The 26,817-nt window shown below is 33.0% G+C and overlaps 1 pseudogene; it reads left to right on the top strand.

The window, feature by feature from the left end:
- The window catches only part of LOC143389983 (meiosis-specific nuclear structural protein 1-like), a 34,828-nt pseudogene extending 8,439 nt beyond the window's left edge, over positions 1-26,389 (top strand).
- Positions 26,390-26,817: the final 428 nt, after the last annotated feature.

The raw sequence follows: 26,817 nt of genomic DNA, 5'->3' as shown, positions 1-26,817 counted from the left end.
TAATTTGCTGAGACTGACTTTGAACTTGCAGTTCTCCTGAGCTGCTACCATTACAGGTGTGCACCACTACACCCAACATTTGTTGTTACATATTTTTGTATGCACACAATACACAATATAACAACATAATTTGGCCAATATCACTCCCTGGCAGCTCCCCTCTTCTTCCCCACCTCCCACTCCCCTCTTCCACTCCACCTCCCACTACTTTCCTTTATTGATCTCCTTTTGATTTTCATGCCTGCACCTTTTCCTTTCTCCTCTCTAGCTTCTGCATATAAGAGAAAGCATATGACCCTTAACCTTGTGAGTTTGACTTATTTCATTTAACATAATCGTCTCTAATTCCATCCATTTTTTTGTAAATGACATAATTTCATTTTCTTTATGACTGAATAAAACTTCATGATGTGTATATGCCACATTTTCTTTATCCATTTATCTACTGAAGGACACCTGGGCTGCTTCCATAGTTTGGTTGTTGTAATTGTGCTGCTATAAACTTGAGTATGCATCACTGTAGTATGATGACTTTGATTCTTCAGGATAAATACTGGGGAGTGGTATAGCTGGGTCATAAGATGAGTCTATGCCTCGTCTTTTGAGGAACCTACATATCGATTTCCACAGTGGTTGTACTAATTTACAATCCAGCTGCTGGCATAATAAAATTATTTCTTTTCTTCCATATCCTCTCCAGCATTTATTATCTTCATTTTTATTATTTACATTCTTGATGACTGCCATTCAGACTGGTATGAAATGAAATCTTAGTGTAGTGTAGGGGTTTTTCTGCAGAGTCGGGGTAGTGGCACTAGTATTTAACCCAGGAGCACTTTACCATTGAGCTACATCCCTAGCCATTTTTAAATTTTTATTTATTTTGAGACAGGGTCTCATTAAATTGCTTAGGGCTTTGCTAAGTTGCTGAGGCTGGCCTTGAACTTGTCATACTCCTATCTCAACCTCCTGAGTCACTGGGAATACAAACATGCACGACTATGCCTAGCCTCAGTGTAGTTTTGATTTACATTTCCCAATTGCTAATCATGTTGAACATTTTTTTCATATATTTGTTGGCCATTTGTACTTCTTCTTTTGAGAAGTGACTTTTTAATTCATTTGGCAATTTATTAATTGGGTTATTTGATTCTTTTTGGTGTAAAGTTTTTTAAGTTCTTTGTACATTCTACTCCTCTGTCAAAAGAGTAGCTAGCAAAGATTTTCTGCCATTCTGGAGGCTCTCTCTTTACACTCCTAATTGTTTTCTGTGCTGAACAGCTTTTTAATTTGATGCTGCCCCATTTATTAACTCTTGGCATTATTACCTGAGCTTTAAGGGTCCTATTGAGAAAGTCATTGCCTGTGTCTGTATGCTACAGTGTTGACCCTATGTTTTCTTCTAGGAGTTGCATAGTTTCTGGTCTAATTCCTTGGTCTTTGATTCATTTTGAGTTGATTTTTATGTAGTGTGAAAGATAAGGGTCTAGTTTCATTCTTCTACATATGAATAACCAATTTTCCTAGCATCATTTGTTAAAAAGGTTATCTTTTCTCCAATGTATGTTTTTAGCACTTTGTCAAGGATCAAGTGACTGAAGGTGTGTGGGTTTGTCCCTGTGTATTCTATTCTGTACCATTGATCTGTGTGTCTGTTTTTATGTCAGTACCATGCAGTTTTTTAATATAGCCTTTTATAAAAACTCTAGGTGTGGACTTTCTAATGAGTTTTCCTGGTAGACAGCATTTCTCATGTGTTGATACAACTCAGTAATTTACTGAGTGAACCACACATGTTATGTGAGACACCACTGAAAGAGGACTTTTGGAAGCATGCACCTGGTTTCCTCTGGATTTCACCCATGTGCCTTCTTCCTTTGCCAATTTTGCTCTGTTACCTTTCACTGGAATTCTTTATAGCAGTTGAGTAAAACTATATGCTGAGTCCTGTGTAGCCTCTTAGTGAATTATCCAAACTGGGGGTGGTTGTGGAACCCCATCATAGAAGCAAAAGGAGAAAAAAGAGAACACAGAACGAAGGACAAGTAGAAGATACTGAGTTTGTCAACTTAAACTCAACTCTATTAGTAGTTATGGTAAACATATTTGAACTATTTACCAAAATAGATGACATATTGTACTGAAATGAAAGCATAACAGATTGTCAAAGGATTCAATTTACACATAGTATGCTCTCTGATTAAAGTGGAATTACACTAGATTACAGAAACAAAAATATTACCACAATGAAAGACCACTTCGACCACTTTGACAATGAATTACATAAACAAATCCAAGAAGCAAAAGATCAATTATACAGGGAGATAGAGGTTATAAAAAACAAACAAACAGAAATCCTAGAAATGCAGGAAGCATTAAACCAACTTAAAAACTCAATTGAGAATACTACCAGCAGAGTAGAACACTTAGAAGATAGAACATCAGACAATGAAGACAAAGTATTTCAACTTGAGAAGAACATAGACAGCTCAGCAAGACTGTTAAGAAACCATGAGCAGAATATCCAAGAAATATGGGATAACATTAAGAGACCAAACTTAAGAGTCATTGGGATACAGGAAGGTATAGAGGTCCAAACCAAAGGAATGAGCAATCAATTCAATGAAATAATACGAGAAAACTTCCCAGACTTGAAGAATGAGACAGAATCCCAAATCTTAGAAGCCTACAGGATGCCGAATGTGCAAAATCATAAGAGATCCACACCTAGACACATTATAATGAAGATGCCCAACATACAGAATAAGGAGAGAATTTTAAAAGCTACAAGAGAAAGGAAGCAGATTACATTTAAGGGTAAACCAATCAGGATAACAGCTGATCTTTCAACACAGACTCTGAAAGCTAGAAGATCCTGGAATAACATATTTCAAACACTGAAAGAAAATGGATCCCAACCAAGAATTGTGTGTCCAGAGAAATTAAGCTTCAGGATGGAAGATGAAATTAAAACCTTCCACGATAAACAAAAGTTAAAAGAATTTGCAGCTAGAAAACCATCTCTTCAAAATATCCTCGGCAAAATATTACAGGAAGAGGAAATGGAAAATATCAATGAAATCCAACAGCGGGTGGTAGTACAGTAAAGGGGGGGGGAATAATCAAAGAGAAAAACAAACCATGTTTAGTAACATAAATAAACAAATATGGCTGGAAGAACAACCCATATCTCAATAATAACCCTAAATGTTAATGGCTTAAACTCACCAATTAAGAGACACAGGCTAGTAGAATGGATCACAAAACAAGACCCAACAATATGCTGCCTTCAGGAGACGCATTTGATAGGAAAAGACATACATAGACTGAAGGTGAAAGGTTGGGAAAAATCATATTACTCATATGGACTTAGGAAACAAGCAGGAGTGTCCATACTCATTTCAAATAAAGTAGATTTCAAGCCAAAGTTAATCAAAAGGGATAAAGAGGGACACTACATACTGCTCATGGGAACCATACACCAACAAGACATAACAATCATAAATATATATGCCCCAAACAATGGTGCAGCTATGTTCATCAAACAAACTCTTCTCAAGTTCAAGAGTCTAATAGACCACCATACAATAATCATGGGAGACTTCAACACACCTCTCTCACCACTGGACAGATCTTCCAAACAAAAGTTGAATAAGGAAACTATAGAACTCAATAACATAATTAATAACCTAGACTTAATTGACATATATAGAATATACCACCCAACATCAAGCAGTTACACTTTTTTTCTCAGCAGCACATGTATCCCTCTCAAAAATAGATCATATATTATGTCACAGGGCAACTCTTAGACAATATAAAGGAGTAGAGATAATACCATGCATCTTATCTGATCATAATGGAATTCAACTGAAAATCAATGATAAAAGAAGTAAGGAAAAATCATGCATCACTTGGAGAATGAACAATAGGTTACTGAATGATCAATGGGTTATAGAAGACATCAAGGAGGAAATTAAAAAATTCTTAGAGATAAATGAAAACACAGACACAAAATATCAGAATCTATGGGACACATTGAAAGCAGTTCTAAGAGGAAAATTTATTGCTTGGAGTTCATTCCTTAAAAAAAGAAAAAAAAAACCAACAAATAAATGATCTAATACTTCATCTCAAAATCCTAGAAAAAGAAGAGCAAAACAACAGCAAAAGAAGTAGAGACAAGAAATAATTAAAATCAGAGCTGAAATTAATGAAATCGAAACAAGAGATACAATTGAAAAAATTGACAAAACTAAAAGTTGGTTCTTTGAAAAAATAAATAAAATCGACAGACCCTTAGCCATGTAACGAAGAGAAGAAGTGAGAGAACTCAAGTTACTAGCATATGGGATGAAAAAGGCAATATCACAACAGACACTTCAGAAATACTGAAGATTATCAGAAATTATTTTGAATCCTTATACTCCAGCAAAATAGAAGATAGTGAAGGCATCGATAAATTTCTCCTGCACAGATTGAGTCAGGAGGATATTGACAACCTAAACAGACCAATATCAATTGAGGAAATAGAAGAAACCATCAAAAGACTACCAACTAAGAAAAGCCCAGGACTGGATGGGTATACAGCAGAGTTTTACAAAACCTTTAAAGAGGAACTAATACCAATACTTTTCAAGCTATTTCAGGAAATAGAAAAAGAGGGAGAATTTCCAAATTCATTCTACGAGGCCAACATCACCCTGATTCCTAAACCAGACAAAGACACTTCAAAGAAAGAAAACTACAGACCAATATCTCTAATGAACCTAGATGCAAAAATCCTCAATAAAATTCTGGCGAATTGGATACAAAAACATATCAAAAAAAAATTGTGCACCAAGATCAGGTAGGATTTATCCCTGGGATGCAAGGCTGGTTTAATATATGGAAATCAATAAATGTTATTCACCACATCAATAGGCTTAAAAATAAGAACCATATGATCATCTCGATAGATGCAGAAAAAGCATTCGACAAAGTACAGCATCCCTTTATGTTCAAAGCTCTAGAGAAACTAGGGATAACAGAAACATACCTCAATATTGTAAAAGCAATCTATGCCAAGCCTCAGGCTAGCATCATTATGAATGGAGAAAAACTGAAGGTATTCCCTTAAATCTGGAACAAGACAGGGATGCCCTCTCTCACCACTTCTGTTCAACATAGTTCTAGAATCACTGGCCAGAGCAATGAGACAGACGAAAGAAATTAAAGGCATAAAAATAGGAAAAGAAGAATTCAAATTATCACTATTTGCAGATGACATGATTCTATACCTAGCAGACCCAAAAGGGTCTACAAAGAAACTATTAGAGCTAATAAATGAATTCACAAAGTGGCAGGATATAAAATCAACATGCATAAATCAAAGGCATTCCTGTATATCAGTGACAAATCCTCTGAAATGGAAATGAGGACAACTACTCCATTCACAATATCCTCAAAAAAATAAAATACTTGGGAATCAACCTAACAAAAGAGGTGAAAGACTTATACAATGAAAATACAGAACCCTAAAGAGAGAAATACAAGAAGATCTTAGAAGATGGAAAAATATACCCTGTTCATGGATAGGTAGGACTAACATCATCAAAATGGTGATATTACCAAAAGTTCTCTATAGGTTTAATGCAATGCCAATCAAAATCCCAAAGGCATTTCTTGTAGAAATAGATAAAGCAATCATGAAATTCATATGGAAAAATAAAAGACCCAGAATAGCAAAAACAATGCTAAGCAGGAAGTGTGAATTAGGCAGTATAGCAATACCAGACTTCAAACTATACTACAGAGCAATAGTAACAAAAACAGCATGGTACTGGTACCAAAACAGGCGGGTGGACCAATGGTACAGAATAGAGGACACAGAAACCAATCCACAAAATTAAAACTATCTTATATTTGATAAAGCATGCAATGGAGGAAGGATAGCATCTTCAACAAATGGTGCTGGGAAAACTGGAAATCCATATGCAACAAAATGAAACTGAATTCCTTTCTCTCGCCATGCACAAAAGTTAACTCAAAGTGGATCAAGGAACTTGATATCAAATCAGAGACACGGCGTCTGATAGAAGAAAAAGTTGGATATGATCTACATACTGTGGGGTCGGGCTCCAAATTCCTCAATAGGACACCCATAGCACAAGAGTTAATAACTAGAATCAACAAATGGGACTTATTCAAACTAAAAATTTTTTCTCTGCAAAAGAAACAATAAGAGAGGTAAATAGGGAGCCTACATCCTGGGAACAAATCTTTACTCCCCACACTTCAGACAGAGCCCTAATATCCAGAATATGCAAAGAACTCAAAAAATTAGACAATAAGATAACAAATAACCCAATCAACAAATGGGCCAAGGACCTGAACAGACATTTCTCAGAGTAGGACATACAATCAATCAACAAGTACATGAAAAAATGCTCAATATCTCTAGCAGTCAGAGAAATGCAAATCAAAACCACCCTAAGATATCATCTCACTCCAGTAAGATTGGCAGCCATTAGGAAGTCAAACAACAACAAGTGCTGGCCAGGATGTGGGGAAAAGGGTACACTTGTACATTGCTGGTGGGACTGCAAATTGGTGCAGCCAATTTGGAAAGCAGTATGGAGATTTCTTGGAAAGCTGGGAATGGAACCACCATTTGACCCAGCTATTCCCCTTCTCGGTCTATTCCCTAAAGACCTAAAAAGAGCATACTACAGGGACACTGCTACATCCATGTTCATAGCAGCACAATTCACAATAGCAAGACTCTGGAACCAACCTAGATGCCCTTCAATAGACGAATGGATATAAAAAAAAGTGGCATTTATACACAATGGAGTATTATTCTGCATTAAAAATGACAAAATCATAGAATTTGGAGGGAAATGGATGGCATTAGAGCAGATTATGCTAAGTGAAGCTAGCCAATCCCTAAAAAACAAATGCCAAATACCTTCTTTGATATAAGGAGAGTAACTAAGAACAGAGTAGGGACGAAGAGCATGAGAAGATTAACATTAAACAGGGATGAGAGGTGGGAGGGAAAACGAGAGAGAAGGGAAATTGCATGGAAATGGGAGGAGACCCTCAGGGGTATACAAAATTACATACAAGAGGAAGTGAGGGGAAAGGGAAAAAAATATAAGGGGGAGAAATGAATTACAGTAGAGGGGGTAGAGAGAGAAGAGGGGAGGGGAGGGGTGAGGAGGGATAATAGAGGATAGGAAAAGCAGCAGAATACAACAGACACTAGTATGGCAATATGTAAATCAATGGATGTGTAACTGATGTGATTCTGCAATCTGTATACGGGGTAAAAATGGGAGTTCATATCCCACTTGATTCAATATGTGAAATATGATATATCAAGAACTATGTAATGTTTTGAACAACCAACAATAAAAATTAATAAAAAAAATATTACCAATCTTTGTAGATTAGTATATTTTCAAATGTATTTCAAAATAACCTTTGGATCAAAAAATAATAATAAAAATTTAAATTAGAAAGTATTTTAACTGATCATGAAAATACCTCATAGTAGAAGTTGTGGGATTGGAGTGACATTAACAAAATAGCAGCATGGGCAGCTCCAAACTCCTGTTCCTCCTCACCTCTTCCCCTACCAGAAACATCAAAAAAACATGGAGAAATAGTCAGAACCAAATTTATAAAAACTCTGGTTAATATCCAAAGATTTATAGCAACCAAGAAAATATTGAATCAAGAAAAAGGCACCTTAAAAATGGTAGGAAAGTTTTGTGGTACTTTTATTTGCCCTTGTTGGATCTCCTCCTAGCTCCGAGGCAGTCTTTAAGCCCATCTTCCTAGTGAGACCTTGCTCCCTGGTTTAAGGAGGTAGCAGAGCATACCTTATTTACAATGTACTGTTTTTGTCTGTTCTAACTTGCCTTGAGGCTACCTAGAGGATTAACACAAAATTTTCATCTCTGTTTGACCTAACTCAGAACTCATTCTGGTTGGAAGAACAATTCGTATTTCTGATAAAGATTTAATATTCAGAATATATAAAGAAAAATGATAATTCAACAACAAATACCAAACAATCCTATTAAAACAATGGCTAAAGCACTTAAATAGACATTTATATCAAGAAGATACACAATAGGTGATAAGCACATGAAAAGATATTCAACATCATTAGTCACTAAGAAAATGCAAATTAAAGCCACAACAAGGTGTTATTTCATCATTTAGGCTTGTTAAAAACAATGGAAAATAACAATTGGAACCCTCAGACATTGCTGATAGGAATGTGAGTCATCCATTAAGGAACTAACTTATTTCTCCTATGGATCTAAAATAATACCAGTTATATACTATCTTTGAGAAAATTTAAAATGTCATCACTTAATTTTCTGTGGAGCTTAATTCTCTTAAGAATCTGCAGATTTAAATTTGACTTTTTTTTCCCCACAGTATTGAGCTCAGAGAATTGGAGAAGAAATTAAAAGCAGCTTACATGAATAAAGAAAGAGCAGCCCAGATTGCTGAGAAGGATGCCATTAAATATGAGCGAATGGTAATGTTGTTTCTGGTCACTGTTTTGTTTTTATTTATGATACTAAAAACAAAGAGTCCTTTTTTTTTAAATTGTTGCATTCTGTAAATAATTTACACTGCACGATTTCCAAATACTGGTATACCTTTCAGATTCTTAAGGTATCCAAAATCTTCAGTGATTTCATAGGAAACATTGTTTAACTTAATATTAGACTCTTTTAGCTGATAACTATATTTTTTGCATGTTGATTTATATTTTGATAATTTTGTATAGGAAACTTGTCTGTTTTACAAAAGCAGCCCCTTTCTCAAGTTTCTATTTGTTCCCCTTTTCTAACTCCTCACATGCTACTCAGTTGAGGGCAAGAAATGTAATACAGTATAAATATAAAGTACAGTTCATAAGTTAACACAAACAGGGTATACCTTATCTCTTGAGTTTGTATCATCACACAGAAAGGCTAATTATATATGAATGTATGTACACATAGATATGTATATCAACATAAATATGTTCATAAAGTTATAGAGGTGATATCAAAATAGTTAACTAGTGCAGTATTCATTAGGAATAGATGCAGGCTATAAATGGTATATATGTTTTGTGTATATATATATATATATATATATATATATATACACACACACACACACACACACACACACACACACATTTGTAGAAATAAATATAGCATGCTATTAGTAATGAAAACCTTAGGTATAGCAGCTGGTAGGAAAATTTGAGAGGCTTCATTGCCTCTATCCTCTATTTGAAAGGTTGAAAGGATATCCTCTGTTTGAAAGCATAAATTCTATCCTTTCAAAATAAACTAGAACACAATGTATGATTTGTCCAGTGGTTTGTAGTTTTAATTATCCTGATAGTTGAGGTTATTCAAGACCATTATAGATATTCTAATCTGATTTCTAAAAGAATTGCTGTTATTTTCTAAGTCAAAATTGATCCACAAAATTGAAACCAAATATTCCTAGGACTTGGCCTAACTAGGTGTCAGATATCTAGGTACTAGTATTTGGCCTTGTCTCTCTGAGCTTATGTTTTCTCATCTATAAAATAAGAATAATATATTTCTATAAGTATGTTGTAATCTGTACATAAAAGTTTTTTTTAAAGAATTTAGTCAACATGTACAAAGAAAAGTGTAAAGAAATTTTGGTTAAGATACATTAACAGGGTACATGTTATAAGCATTAATTATATAACAAATGACATTTATCATTCATATTTTAATCTGCTTTTTATATTTGATGCTGTTAAAGCTATGACATGGACCAGGTGCAATGGTACATGCCTGCAATCCCAGTGGCTTGGGAGGCGGAGGCAGGAGGATTATGAGTTCAAAGCCAGCCGTAGCAATTTAGCAAGGCGCTAAGCAACTCAGAGAGATCCTTTCTCTAATAAAATACAGATGGGTCTAGGGATGGGCTCAGTGGTCGAGTGCCCCTGAATTCAATCCCTGGTACCCTCCCCACCCAAAAATGCTAGGATGTGATCATAAAGGCAAACATTGATTTTAAAAAATGCTCCATTATATTTAATTTAAACATATTTTGTTAAATGATTTGAAATTGCTCAAAAGAATTAAGGGATTTAATCCATCCAAGAAAAGGATTGTCTCTAACTTAGTGGGAATAGTACAGAGTGAGTGTATTCAAACTGCAGAAAACAGGCACAGTAGCATATATGACCCTTTCAAGTAAAAGAGATTACAAAGGGCCTTTAATACATGAGAAAGAAAAAACTTAAGGGCTCATGGCAGGAAAGAAAGCTTCAACTAGGAGAAACTTAATAGCTGATAAGAGTCATTTAATAGCAGACCTGTATGAAAATGGTAGTACCATCTTGATTCCAAATAGCAACTGATACTATGAAAAATTAAAATCGAAAATCAACTTATAACAAAAGAAAAAGATCACTACTGCTTTCACAGTTTAAAATGGTTACTAATAAAGTACTCATAATTTTTATTACTGTTTTTCTGGTACAGACTTATTGATTATCCTTATCAGGAATTACCCACGCATTTCTAGGGTCTGACTCATCGTTCAGACCCTTTAGGTCACAATGACTTACTTTTGACTTTTTTACCTAGACAGCTGAAAAAAATTTATTTTATATAATAGGCTTTATAATGTTCAGTTACAATTATTTAAAGTATTCTATCATACTGGGTTCAGATTTGAAAAGAGAAAGGTAAATTTTGTTTTAATATCAGAAACGTGATGCTGAAATAGCCAAGACCATGATGGAAGAGCAGGAGAGAATGATGAAGGAAGAGCATGCTGCTGAAGACAGAAAAAACAAAGTGAAAGGTCTTGACTTGGAGAAAAAACTGGAAGAACAAGAGAGAAAAAAGCAGGAAGCTTATGAGCACTTGCTGAAAGAGAAACTCATGATTGATGACATTGTTAGGAAAATCTATGAAGAAGATCAAATGTAAGTTTGTCATGGAGACTTAAAATTCTTAATGCCTGAACGTTTACTTCAGATTGATCACAGGTTTGTTGTGAAGAGTTGAAGCACATATAACAGTGTGAATACATAGTAGATGCTCAATAAATATTAGTTATGATCACAAAAATTGAGACCAGCTCTTCTTTATCTTTGTCAGCATGATTGTTAATAAGTATCTCATAATTAATAAATGCTTATTTACTGACTAAATCTTTGTTTCTTAAATATATCCATACCATATGTTATGGGACATGTTTTCTGATAAATTTCCTTAGTAGACAGTTTAATAGTAGACTACAAGGCTCACATTAATAGGTCATAGCCTTTCTGAAATGAGATGCATAAAACTCCATTAGTAGGTTAAAAGAGAAGTACAGTAGTATTTTATCCAGAGAAAATCTGTAGTGTTATGTAATAGGCATTTGTTGTATTAATGAACAAACTGTAAATAGGGAAGTTGTTTCCCTGCACATTATTATTAACAGAAGGAACTTTTTATTTTTTGATATTTTATTATTTCTTTTACTATAAAACTATATCTGCTATTGCTCTTTAGGGAAAGACATCGAAAATCAGAAAAAATGCATGCAACTAGAAAATATATTGAGGAGTTTCAGAAAGAGCAGACTATCTGGAGAAACAAGAAATGTGAGGAGATGGAAGAAGAAAACAGAAAAATTATAGAGTTTGCCAACATGCAGCAGCAAAGAGAAGAACATGGGATGGCAAAAGTTCAGGAAAATGAGGAAAAAAGGATGCAGCTTCAGAATGCGGTATTAAAATAACCACTTCTCTGACACTGGTGAATTTCTGAAATAATTAGGTATCGAATTTGGATCCTATAAATATATATATATATATATATATATATATATATATATATATATATATATATATATTTTAATTTAATAGCTGACTCAGAAATTGGCAGAAATGCTGCGGCAACGTGAAGACCTGGAACAAGTACGACAGGAATTATACCAGGAAGAACAAGCTGAAATATACAGGAGGCAACTAAGAGTAAGTTTCAGATATTAAAAGAATTATTAATAGAATACTATAATATTGAGATGAAGCAGTAGAATGAGTAAATTTAAACCCAACCTATCGATAATCGCACTCTAGGTAAATGGTGTAAGCAATGCAGTTAAAAGACATTTTCAAGTTGAATAAAAAAGCTTTACTCAGAGAACAGTTCATAGACTGTATCATAAAAAGTGTAATGTAACTGTGTTGTCTATAATCAGCACAATTTAAGTATGATGACAACATGTAATTTAAAGCAAAAAGAGAAATACATACTGCAAGTTGGAGTTCCTATTTTAATATAAGACCAAATCAACTTCAGAACAAGGATTTTTGTAAGATTAATGTAGTGGATATAATAGTTCTAAAGGCATATGAACCTAACTAGCAAACCTTCATAATACATGAAGCAAAACTGACAGGTTTGAAAAGAGAAATAGACAAATCCACAATCAAGAGTTAAAGATTTTAATATTTCTTTCTTATTAATATATAGACTAAGTGGTCTGAATCATAGGTTACAGTGCTGAGCAACAATGTCAGCAAACCTGACCTGACATTCAGAGAATACTTCACCCAACAGCAGCAGGATACAAATTCCATTCAAGTACACATAGAGCATTCACCAAGACAGACATATTCTAGGACATAACTAATTCTCAATAAATTCACAGGGTTTTAAAACATACCAAGTATGTTTTCTGACTACAGTATAATTAAATTAGGAATCAACATTTAGAATATACCTGTAAAATCCTTAAAAATATTTTAAATAAACAATGTACTTCTAAATAAGCAGTGAGCACAGGAAGAAATCATAGTGGAAATTAGATTTTTCAAATTGATGATAAAAGAAGTGTATACCAAATCTGTGTGAAGCTGCTAAAGCAGTACTTAATGGGGAGTTCATGTGTTTTAATAAATATGTTAGAAAATAACAATAATGAAAAATTAGTGATCCTAAGTCTACACAAAAATTTGTATATTAATGTTCATAGCAGCAGCATTCATAATGGCTAAAAGTGAAAATAACCTAATGAAATCATAAGCAAAACATATCCATGTAGTAGAATATTATTCAATGATAAAGAAATGAAGTGCTGATGTGTGCTAAAGTAATGATGAACCTTTTAATTTTTTCTTAATTTTAAAAATGTATCTCAGGAATGTTATATAAATGGGAAGAAATAAATATGTAACCTTTTGAGAGTGGTTCTTTTTTGCTGAGCATAATTTCCTGGAGACTCATTCATGTTGCCCTTTATCAATACTTTGTTCGGTTATTATTGAGTAGTATGTCTTTGATATGCATGTACCAGTTCATTTGATACTTCATCCATGTATCAAATAAACTGGTATATTTGGCATCTGGAATGTCTCCAAGTTTGGGCTCTTACAAATACAATACACCTGCTATAAACATTCAGGTATAGATTTCTGCATAAACATAAATTTTCATTTCTCCTGAGATAATTGCTCAAGAGTACATTAGCTGGGTTTTGAGATAACTCTTGTTAGTTTTGTAACTGCCAAACTGTTTTCCAAAACAGCCATATCATTTAACACTCTGACTAGCAATGTATGAGTGATGCAATTTCTCTGCATTCTTGCCAACCTTTGGTGTTTTCACTATTTTTTAATTTTAGTCATTTTAATAGCTACATAGTGATATCTTATTGTAGTGATATCTTGTTTTAGATATCTTATTGTAGCATCTCCCTGATGTCTAATGATGCCAACATCTTTTCATATGCTTACTTACCATCTTTTTCAGTGAAATATTTCTTCTTGTCTGCTGATTTTCTAATTGAGGTGTTTGTTCATTTGTAGAGTTTAGAGAGTTCTTTTTGTATTCTAAATACAAGTCCTTTGTCAAGTAGGAAGTTTACAGATATTTCCTCCTGGTCTGTAAGTGTCTTGTTATCTTCCCAACAGTCTTTCTCAGGCCAAATGTTTCAATTTCTATAAAGTCCAGTGTGTCAATTTTTCCTCTATGAGTCATGAATTTTTGGTGTCAATTCTTTGTCTAGATTCTGAAGAATTTATTTTTTCCTATAAGTTTTTTATTTGCATTTTTATTTTTTAAATTTGTGATTTTCAGTTAATATTTTTTACAAGGTAAGAGACATAGATTGAAGTATAATTTTTGCCATTGGATGTCCAGTTGTTCCACACTATTTATTGGAATGACTCTCTCTAACACTTGAGCTGCTTTTGCACCTTTGTTAGAATACAATTGAGCTTTTTGAATGAGTCTAAATCCTGAGACCTCTTATTTTGTTCTCTTCACCAATACCACCCAGTTTTGATTACTCTAGCTGTATAGTAGTTCTCCAGAATTGTTTTAACTATCCTAGTTCTTTTACCTTTCTGTATAAATTTTGGAATAAACTTGTCTCTGTCTGCAAATAACCTTGCTGCAATTTTGGTAAAAATTGCATTAAGTCTGAATATCAACTTACAGAGAATTAACATGTTCTATCTTCTAGTACATGAGTACAACATAGCTCCATTTATTTAGATCTCTGTATTTTTTCATCAGTGTTTAAATAGGTTTCAGCATACAAATCCCATTTTAGTGTCCATGTATTCATTGCTAATGAGTTGATTTTTTTATGTTGATCTTGTATCTTACAATCTTGCTAAATTGACTTATTAGCTGTGTCTTCTATGAATAGAGACAATTTATTTTCTTCCCTTGTAATCTGTATACCTTTGATTCCTTTTTTTTTTGCCTTATGTATTGGCTAATACTTCCAGCATCATTTGCTAGCATTATGTTGAATAACAGTGTTGCCCATCTTAGGAGGAATGCATTCAGTCTTACACCGTAAAGTATAATGTTAATTGTAGAGTTGTAACAGATGCTCATAGGGTCATATGCTTTTTCTTTAGTCTGGAGAACTACATCGATTGATTGTTGAGTACAAAACCAGCCTCGTATCCCTAGAATAAATCCCACTTGATCATGGTGAATACTTATTTTAAATGACTGAATTCTATTTTATAATACCATGTTAAGGATTTTTGCAGCCATATTTGTGAGGAATATCAGTTTGTAGTTTTCGTTTTTTATACTGACCTCAAGGTGATTCAGCTTCATAAATGAATGGGGAAATGTTTCTTCCTCTTCTATTTCTGGAAGAGATTATAAGGAATTTGTATTAATTTTAATTTGTTAAATGTTTATAGAATTTTCCTTTGAAACCATATTGGCTTGGATTTTTATTCTGAGGGAGTTTTAAGTGATTAATTCAAACTCCTTGATAGTTACAGAGCTATTCAAATTATCTTTGATATTTGGTGAGATTTGGTAGCTTGTGTTTCTTAAGAAAGTGATTCATTTTTTTCTAAGTTGCGAGATTTATGTGTGTAGAATTGTTTGTAGTATTCCCTTATTATCTCTTGATGACTGTAGGTCTTTACTGATATCCTATGTTTCATTCCCAATACCTGTCATTTATTTATATATTCATTTTTGGTTAACTTTATTAAAGGTCTTTCAGCTTAACTGATTTTTTTTAAAAAAAACAGCCTTTTGTTTCATAAATTATTATCTTTTTGTTTTCTAATTTTAAATCCATTTGATTCCAGGTCATATCTTTATTATTTTCTTTCTCTTGCTTTCAGTTTACTTTACTTCTCTTTTTATAGGTTCTAGAGGTAGAAGCTGAGATTATTTTAGACTTTTCTCACATGCATGCAATTAGTGTTACACAGGTTTACTATCTTTTATTTTTTCAGAGTGTACCATATTTTGGAGTGTTTGGATTTGGGAATATGTTTATGGACTTCACTGGTTGAGCATCCTTAATCTAAAAACCCTAAGTCAGAAATTCTCTAAAATCCAAATCTTGACATGCCAGCATGATGTGTAAAAGCTTTGGATTTTGGATATTGAATTTTTTGGATTAGGGATACTGAACCTGCATATGCATTTTTCTAAATGTGTGTGTGTATTTGGTGCTATAAATGTCTCTCAGTCCTTATTTAGTTGCATCTCACAAATTTTGCCACATCTTATTTTCATTAACTAAAATTTACTTATTTTTTTCTTTCTTTCTTCCTTCTCTGTACTGGGGATTGGACCCAGGGTTGCTTAACTACTGAGCCATATCCCAGTCCTTTTTATATTTTTATTTAGAGACAAGGCCTTGCTAAGTTGTTAAGGCTGAGTATGAACTTGCGATACTCCTTCCTCATCCTCCCAAACCGCTGGGATTACAGGTGTGCACCACTATACTTGGCTCTGATTTTTCTTAAGACTTCTTTCTTGATTCATAAATTATGGAGAATTATGCTGCTTAATTTCCAAATATCCAGATATTTTTCCTGCTATCTTTTTAGTTACTGATATCTGGTTTGATTCCACTGTGGTCAGAGAACACACTCAGTTTGATCTCGATTTCATTAAATTTGTTCTGGGGCACTAGAGTGCATATTCTGCTCTTGTTGATTAAATCGTTTATACATGTTGGTTAGGTACTACTTGGTGATATGATGTTGACTCTTTCACATCCCTACTGATTTTCTGTGTTGGTTGTTCTTTCAAGTGTTAAGAGAGGGTTTATTGATGTCTCTAACATATTGTGAATTTGTGTATTTCACCTTTTAGTTATATCAGTATTTTTTACATTGAGGTATAACTCACATGATATAAAATTTACCAGTTTAGCTATTTTAAATAAAAGTGTATAATTCAGAGGCATTTAGAATGTTCACAATGTTGTGAAACTATCACCTCTAATTCCAAAACATTTTCATTACCTGAGGAGGGTATTTGTGTGCATTCTCTTCTACCCTAGCCCCTGACAACCACTTGTCTACTTTGTGTCTTTATAGACTTTACTACTGGTTATTTCATATGAATGTGACCTTTTATGCTCAGCTTTTTTCTTTTAGCATATTTTTTTCTTGTGCTGAAGATTGAACCCAGAACCTTGCAAATGCTGGGTACTCTGCCACTGAGCTGCATCCTCAGTTCCAACATTACGTTTTTAAAGGTCATTCATGTATCAGTAATTCATTCCTTTTTTGACTAAATAATATGCATTATATGGACATACCACATTTTGTTTATCCATTCAACAGTTGATTGTTTTTGTTTCTACCTTCTGACGTTTTTGAATATTGCTACTATGAATATTTGTATACAAGTTTTTGTTAGAACACCTTTAAAAAATTATTTTCGGTATATTCATAGAAGTGGAATTGCTAGGCCATTTTGTATGTTTGGGTGGGGGGGTCTGGAGACTGAACCCAGGACCTCAGTCATGCCAGGCAAGAGTTCTATTGCTGAGCTATCTACCTCAGCCCCAGTATGGTAATTTTGTGTTTATTTTTTTTATGAACTGCCTAACTTTGCTTTTTACAAAGGCTGTACCATTTTATATTCTCATGCTAATAATGTCTGAGGGTTCCAATGTCTCCACATTTTTACCAAATCCTGTTATTTTATTTTTTAGTATATTAACTCAAAATGGGTCTCAGATATGAACAAAAAAGCTAGAACTATATAATTTACAGAAGCAAACACAAGAGGGTCTTCATGAAATTGGGAATGGCATTTGTTGATAGGTTAAAAGAAGGCATGTCTTTTAAAGAAAAATTTAGAGATTGGGCTTTTTCACCATTAATAATTTTCTAACATTTCTAGGAAAATGAAATGCAAACCACAGTATGGGATAAAATATTTCCTATATTTCAATCTTGCAGAAAACCTTTATGTAATTTGTAAAGAACACTTTACTGTATGTATACTGAAGTCTTTAAAGAATCCAATCTTTAAGTAAGCAAAAAGATTTTAACATATTCTTCACAAAACAAGATATATGCATGTAATAAATTGTATATAGTACTATTGTTCTGTATAATAATTTTCAGCTTTATCAAAACAGATTGTTCTTTTAGATACACTGTTTCATTAGTGAGGAGGAAATTGATACATACATGTATTGATATAAAATACACTGCATGTATATTCTTGATTAACAACATAAAGTGTAAAAAATATGTATAGACCCTTTTAGAATATCTTAATGTAATTTACATACATAAGATCAAACTGTGCAGAAAGTTAATAAAATGATAAATGAAGGCATATCATGTATTTATGAACAAATAGGAAGCAGATAGATTCAGGGTTATCACCAGATAAAGTAGAACATCAAACAAATCCCAAGTATTACAGATTAAAAAATATAATTGATACTGAACGTGTAATAAAAGAAACATCTAATCTTCCATGTATCATTGCCTTGAAATACATAATTTTTAAAGCTGTTAGAGATCGAAAGGAAATTTACCAGCATAATGCAAGGTTGTTTAACACATCACAAGAAATTAGTAAGAAATATTTTAATCAACTAACTAAATATTCAAAAACATCTTTCTCGTTTATTGACTGAAGAGAAAAACTGCAACTATTCAGAGGATGCTATTTCTTTATATCAAAATATATAATATTTTATAATACTGATACCTGTGGCAATTAGTGAGAAGTTTCGTGGAAAAAAAATAGGCAGTGAACTTAGAAAAAGGATACAAATCTAAGTATTAGAGTGAGAATGTATAAGGAAATAAAGATTACAAGTGGAAATTAACTAAGATTAGGAAAACACACTATCATCAATTAATCCAGTTGCTTACTATTAGGGAAAAACTAAGACATTTTATCAAAAAGAACATAAGAAAGAAAAAGTCCAAATAGATTTAGAAAGGATAAGTGGTCTATCAAAGGAAATATAGAGATGATCAGGGGAAAAAAGAGAGGTTACTTATTCAATTATAAATTAATGTGGAAATCTAAACCAGCCGATTTTCCAAATTAAAAATAATTTCAAAAAATGTAGTATGATCAGGCAAAATATTATGACGAATATCTCCTGCCTCCAAAATCTTTTGTGCCTTGACTCATGTCCTCTCAATCCCACCTACAATTTCAGTGACAGCTATGGAGAACTTTTATGAAAGCTTAGACTGACTCGTTTCTGACAGTTTCTGGGAGCAGAAAGTTAACATCTACATAACTCACAAGGTCCTGTCAGGACTGAGCCTCAGTTGTCCACCATGGTCACCAGCTCAGCGATGTAACCTTGTGTGTTAGCTTTTCTTCCTTTTCTGCTTTACTCTTCTTGTCCCTCATTGCTGTTTACTGGGATTATCTCCCCCATTAAAATATCTAGTCTTTGTAGGAGAATCCAGACTAGGAGATTTCCTGAAAGTTCCCAGAGTCAAAGTAGTTTCATAGTAAATTATTTCAAAGTTTCAATGAACAGCTGTTTCTAAAACCACAGAATGGAAAATCATGCAGTTCATGGTATATAATTAGAATAATACTGATCTAGACTTATCAAAGAGTACAGGAACACTCTATATTGGAAATATTTTATTTTTGCCAAACATTTACCTGTTTTTTAGCTTGATGTCTTCACTATTGAATTGAACTAAAATTTTGTATGGGAGATGGATTTCAGGAAATATCAACTATATTACTATATTAAATTTGGTATATATTACATTTCTGTATGCAGAGTGTTGTGATAAACTCTAGAGGAATTCCAAACCAAATGAGACAATAACTCTACCCTCAGTGAGCCTTCTACATAATACATAGCAAATAAACACAAAATATATATCATAGAAACATTTATGAAGCCAGCATCTCAATTAAAAACAAAATATGTCCTCTAGGAAATTATTTTCAGTGAGGACATATGACATATTATATATATAATATACAATTAGATGATAAATTGATGTTTTTAAATTAAGAGGCCAGAAAGGAAGATGAATATTAGACTGCAGAAAACTTTATAGACAGAGTAGGACTTCAAGGGACATAATGAAGAAGGGATAAAGAAGAGATGAATACTCAATGTAGCTATATATAGGGAACAGTGTTGATAAAGCTGATGTTCACTTACTCCTACCCTCCCTTTTTTTGGAAACAGTTGTTTTACTATATTATAAAAACTAAAAAGTAAAAACGACTCTTCTTTTAGTTAAGGTCTTCATATGACCTAGATTATCTCCCACACTTGTCTCCCTCCTTTTAAGGTGTGAAGATACAAGTGAGCAAAATGAGATAACAGCCACACCACAGGAAAAGCAGATCATTTGGGGGCAGTTTTGACAGCATTGTCATGGGGAAACCTTGGTTTTCTGGTCCTTTCAGAAGTCCTGTATGCAACACAATGACCTGTAGTAAATGTTTTATGGTCCCTGTTATTTGTAAGAACCCTCACCAATACAGTTGTTAAGACAGTTATTTTAGATGCATTGAGGATATTGGCTTACATGGAGCTTGTGCTACAATTGGGCAAAGTTGGTTAGATTTTTGAAAAAGTAATTATAACTTTATATGTATATGTAAATTATAACTTTATATATAATAAGTATATATGTATACATATACATATAATTGTTTATAACAGTCGTAATTGAATGGACAGATGATAAAGCAAGACTAGTAAAACATAATTAGAATTTAGTTATTAGATATGGATGATTACTGTAAAATTTTTTAAATTTTTTGGTGTGTTTGAAATTTTTCATCAGTGTTTAGAAAATAAAACTTGGAGGAAAAGAGTTTTGCTGCTCCAAGTGAATTTGAATTTCCCTGAAAATTGTCTAATTGTCATTGTTAGATTATTGTTTTTAAATTTTAGAGAATTTTGAGAATGAAGAGAGTATTAGAAGACTAAAGTTGGATAAATGCAGCTTTGATAAACAGGAATTTGGAAACTGAAAAATACTTAGTGGTTTGGACATCTTTTTCAGGCAAGTTTCTAGAATGAGTCATAGTTGGTGCACATTTCAGAAACCACAGATTAATACAGTCAGGTGTGCAAAATTAACTCTTTTCAAAGTGTTATATGTTAATTATGAGTATAGAACCAAGATCAGAAATATATACAGTAATAGAAGGCTATCCAAAGGAACGTGTCCTTTATCCAAATAGTTTTAAATGGTGGGGCAAAGTGTCATAAAAAGGCATAATTTTTTTAGTTTTTCATAATTGACTTCATATTGTAGTATTAAGCTTAGCCAACTGTTTCACTCTTTGTAAATTGGATTTAAAAAAATGATTACTAAATTAACTTATCTACATTATTTAGGAAAAAGTAAAGAGAAATTGAGAAAACAGAGAGAATTGAAGCAAGATTTTGAAGAACAAATGGCTTTGAGGGAATTAGTATTACAGGCTGCAAAAGAAGAAGAGGAGGCTTTTAGAAAAACAATGCTAGCTAAACTTGCTGAGGATGACCGAATAGAATTAATGAATGCTCAGAAACAAAGAATGAAGCAACTGGAACATAGAAGGGCCTTGGAAAAACTTATTGAAGAACGTCACAACCAGTTTCTTGCAGACAAGGTAAGAACAAAAGGTTTTTTGTTGCCACTCAACAGCAATCAACTTATCTGTTCATCCACTAAACATTTACTGAGACCTTTTTATATGCCAGTGTTAGATATCTGTTTATCAATCATATGATATATTTTCTGACCAAGCATTTATTAAGGAATCAAACTATTTATTGGTGTTTTGTATGTGCTAAATATGGTTTGGTGTTGAGAACATAAAGGTAAATACAGCTAAGTCTATGTCATCTGTGAATTTATGGGCTTGGTGGAGAGAACAATACAAAAACTAATTATAAAAATATGTCACATGATTGTACTGTTATATAGATATGCATGGTGTTGATGGCAGCGTAGAGCTGACAGGGCATGAGTACCTGGAATACTGTGTTAAGAAGCTGGACTTTTACCAGTGAGAGTCACTGAACGAGAACTGGGAGGTCAGACAAGTGTTGCAGGGTCAGCACTCCTGCAGGCAATCCTGAGAGGGCCACATGTAAAGCTGTGAAAAGGAAGGTATTTTGGTCACAGCAACAAAAGCCTAACACACCGTGGAAGCATTCCTAGATTTCCCCTCTTACTCAGTTAATGATTTTTAGTTGGTTACCAAATTGTACTGGTTCTACCTCAGCAATTACTCTGAAATCTAGTTCATTTGTAACTTTGTACAGACATTCAGTAGCATTTCCATAGACTAACTGAAATTGTCTTCTAACTGGTCACTTTGTAACACAAGTCTGTCTGCCACAAGTTACTAGGGTTTTAAAAGATCTCATCATGTCCCTCTCCTGCTTAAACTTCAGTGGACTCTTACAGGGTAAAATCTCAATTTCTTAGCCTTGATATAAACCAGTCATGATTTAACTCTATACATTAAGGGACATGATTATTTATAAAGTACCTAGCAGTGTGCCTGATGTGTGATAAATACTTAACGTTGAATTAATGAATGTGATCAACCATGTTAGGAAGCACAGTAATTAAGAAGACAGAAAGTTAAAAGATTTTGGAAATTTTCTTAAGGCTTTGAATCTTGCTTATAAAAAAGTAAAACCAGTGACTGACTGTCCTCTCTTATGGCTTGGAGCGATAGTCAGCAAGACATCTACAAATGGCAATGAAATAAAACCACCTCAACATACCTTATATACAATCAGAGACATGATAAATTGTGGTATAAAGGTATATTAAGAATTGTAATGCAAAAAAAATAATAAAAAATTTTTTTTGAGGCAGAAGATGGAAAAAAAGAAAGAAAACCACCTAATGCATAAATTGTAAATTATAAAATTTATGTCTTAATTTTTTAAAAAAATCATGGACAGCCCCAGTATGAGGCTGTGGACTTAGCTTTAAGTGTCAGGAAGATTGGGCCATGTTTTTGTTTTGGCCTCAGGCAACAAAAAATCATCATTCCATTAGACTTACACTGCTAAGTGTGAGGTTCTGATTCTGCTTTTTAGAGTTCAGAACTGTTCCTAGCTAGTGTTTACTCTAAAGAGTTTTATAATTAGACAAAATCTGAAACTCCCCATAATTTCCTACTATGAGAGCTGTTCAGAATTTCTCTTAGATGGGTAAATAGGTTTCATGCTGTCTAAGTCATTTACACTATTTACCAGAATTTTTTTTAGGATATACACTTACTGTGACCAGTGTCCAAGGAAGGAAATTGCTATATTATACCTAAATGAGATACTCTGCATTATTGGACAAAAATCTAAGTGTGCTTTCCCCCAGTATTACAGGAGTTTCTTACATCTCCCCTTTATTAAGAATGCCACAATTAGGATTAGAAATTGAATCTCATTAATGGTAGATGAGAGGTTAGTTTATTGTTCTCTCATATGAAAATCTACAAGTAGGCAATCCAGGGCTGAAATGGAGGCTGTGTTCCATGGTCTTCAGGGACTCAGACTCCTTTCTACCTTTTCACTCTGGCATCTATGGGTGTAGCCCATAGATGTGTATGATCTCACTCTGTGTGTATGATCTCAGCTAGATCTTTAGCCTTTGTATCCATGTTTCAAGCAGAGATAGTGATAAAAGGTGGAAGCTTCCATATGAAGGTCACTTACATTCCACTGACTTTGTGGCCACAGCTTGCTATAAAAAAGCCTTAAAAGTGTAACTCAAAAAATAAAAATCAGGTACAACAATTTCATGGCAGATTCCAATACCCTATTTTATCTTAGAGACAAATTAATTAAGAGCAACTCAACCCTTGATTCAGTAGCAAGAATAATCAGTGAGTGAGAGTGTAAGTTTTTTCTCAGTTGAACATCAATGTTTTCTTATTCTGTAAAAAAATAAAAATTAGATCTAATATAGTAGATAAAAATATTTTGAGAAGCAGTTCCAGTTTTCAGTGGCATTGGATTTGCTGTGTGCCTGCATTCTTTTTTATATTTATCCAGTAACTTAGATGAGTTATTAGCTTATATAGAAGTTTGTTTTCACATACTCCATTATGGTTTATGTATCTTCGATGAGGAGTAGACTGAATAAGTAGTGACCTCAGTGTATTATTTCAAGGGAAAATTTAGCATTACTCTCAAGCAATTCCTGGTAGAGATGCATCACTATTTCAATGATCTGCATTTTGTATCCTTCCCTATCCAATAGGCACATTTGGATACAGTTCCATAAGTCCCTAATTAAGACCTCAAACTTTGACCTACAGTCATAACATTTGCACTACATGGCACAGAATTTTAATGTGATTGAGTGTTAATAGTTTTTCCTGAGAAATGCTGGTTCTTCTGCTGGGATTCTTGCTGTTTCTCCTTTGCTTCATATGGACTTTGAAAAAATTTGATGTATATAAGAAAATATTTATCCTTTAGATTACTCTGTTTTATTCACTAATTGTTTTTGTCTTACACAGTAAACTGTTTTTACACTGTTTATTAGGAAATCATTCCTTTAATAGTTGGTATTGACATTTTGCTATATATACTTGTTTCCTTAAAAAATTGTAGTCATAACTATTATTCTTGTAACTTTAAAAAATGAAAAAACTTATGTGTGTACATACAAAATAGTATGAGATATTATGCACTAATATCTTTTGAATTTATTGTCACAAATAATTCATCAATTTTATCACCTAATTCACTGAAAGAACAGTTTTATTTGAAAACTTTTTAAAAAGATTAACATATTCTATGACCATTAATAAAACCTGATTTGCATTTCCAGCAACGTGAGCTGGAAGAGTGGCAGTTACAGCAAAGAAGACAAGGTTGTATTAACAATATTATTGAGGAAGAAAGGCTAAAACTTCTCAAAGAACATGCTACGAAATTATTAGGATATCTCCCTAAGGTAAGTGAGATTTAGCTCAAGGTATAACCTTTGTGGCCTCTAATAGTGGAAAAAAATGTGTAGTAGAATATCAGAAAATGAAGTTGTCACACATATCTTGCTCTGTTATAAAGCATTAGTGGAACTTTGGCCAGGCATTGAATCTCACCGGGATCATATTTAAACATCTCTAAAATGAGAGAGTTGGTCTTGGCACATTGAGCTATGAGATAATTTTTTGAATTTAGATTTTAGGTTCTTTTCTCCCTTTTCAGCATCAGAGATCTAGAAATAAACCACCCTAAAGCAACCACAATATTTTATGTACAAAAGATAATACATTATGTGAAAACATTGTAATTGGTAACACAATGACAGGCCTATGCTTGAACTGAGTTTGAGACAGATCTTTTCTATATTAGGAGGTTATAACTAGGTCTAGGTAACTTTAATTTTTAAAAGTAATTTTAAAAGATCAAAAATTTTCATAGATATCTCATAAAATAATGAGTTTCATAGGTCACCTCAACATTTGGACTCATATAAATAAAATCACCATACTTCAAATATATAAATCTATCTTTTGATTTTTTACTAATGTCATAGAATCAAATGCACCTTTAATGTTCAGTCCAAAACTAAGGAAGAAGAAAGATAAATATATGAGTAATTATTGCCTGGCTTCAGGACCTTTTGGTCTAATTGTTTACAATTAATGAAATTAGTTATGTTTATTATTATTCTCAATGGACTTATTAATGAAAAATTTATATGTAATTAATAAATTTCATAAAATAGTTATAAATTCTAGGAGAGTAACTGGATGTCAATATTTTTTGTGGGGAGAATTATTGTGGATGCAGGAGGATGATCTTATAATCCTGATCACCCCAAAATGACCTTTATTCTTTGTCCTAATGGCCCCAAATGACCTAAATGATTGTTTCAATCATTTGGAAAATATTGATTTAAGTTTCATAAATTTTATTGAATAGATTTCATTGTTTTGGATAACTTAACTAACCTTATTTTAGAATGCAAGATAAATATTTCAGTTTAATTTTGTTTTAAAGAGGCTTTTGCTGTTTTCTATAGGGGAAAAGAAAAATAAATAGAAGTATGAAGAATTTCAAAGGGCTTGTTTAAATGACTTAACTCCAAATCTGGATTCTTTCCTGACAGATAGAATGTTCACTGATTAGCCATAGAAGAGAGGCATGAAGAACTGATTCCATGTATGAGTCTAGTAGAGCTTAGTCTCTTCACATTTAACCTCCATCTTATTATAGAACTGTTTTAGACAAGAGTAGGATACAATATAAATTCCTTTCCTTCCAGGAAATTGTAATTATAAAGTGGAAGATCCCAGATTCCTATCACAAGTTCCTGCTCTGGATCTGATAAGTCAGGAAATTAGGTCTAAGAATACTTATAATGTAAAGTCATATTTTTGGAAAATATTGATTTAAGTTTCATAAATTTATTGAATAAATTTCATTGTTTTGGATAACTTTACTAAACTCATGTCTGTATATTTGTTAGTCTTAAAGCATTTAGTGCAATATTCTGGCATTCAAAAAGTAACACAAAATATTTTTCTTATAGGGAATATTTGAAAAAGAGGATGATATTGATATGCTTGGTGAAGAGTTTAGGAAAGCGTATCAGAAAAGGAAGGAAATTTGTGAAGAAAAGTGATACCATCAAACCTGGTAAAATCTGGATTTTTCTGTACATTACCACTAGATGTCAGCGTAACTATTGTTTTAGAGTTAGAGTAGGAATGTTTTCTTGCATTTTCTATCACTGTATTTCATAATTTATAAACAAGTGTCAGATGAGTATTTTAACTGAAAATTTATTTTACATATATGCATGCATATGTGCTCCTAGGCTCCAAACCTAGGAGGCTAGCTTCTCAGTACATGTCCTACTGTTCAGAGATTTTTTTTTTTTTTGCATCCCATCTTCTAGACGGTCTATTTACCTTAGTTTATACCAAGTTCTAGGTTCTAGTGAACTGCCTCCATCTCTAGTTATGTTTAGCAACTTTACTAATTTGGTTTGGCCAGGGAAATGCATATTTAGACTTTGGTTTTAAAGTATATTTTGCTGTCAAATATAAA

Source organism: Callospermophilus lateralis, unplaced genomic scaffold (genome assembly GCF_048772815.1).
Source record: "Callospermophilus lateralis isolate mCalLat2 unplaced genomic scaffold, mCalLat2.hap1 Scaffold_103, whole genome shotgun sequence".
Classification (NCBI taxonomy): Eukaryota; Metazoa; Chordata; class Mammalia; order Rodentia; family Sciuridae; genus Callospermophilus; species Callospermophilus lateralis.
Note: the sequence above shows the minus strand (reverse complement) of the source record. Positions and strands in the feature narration are given on the sequence as shown.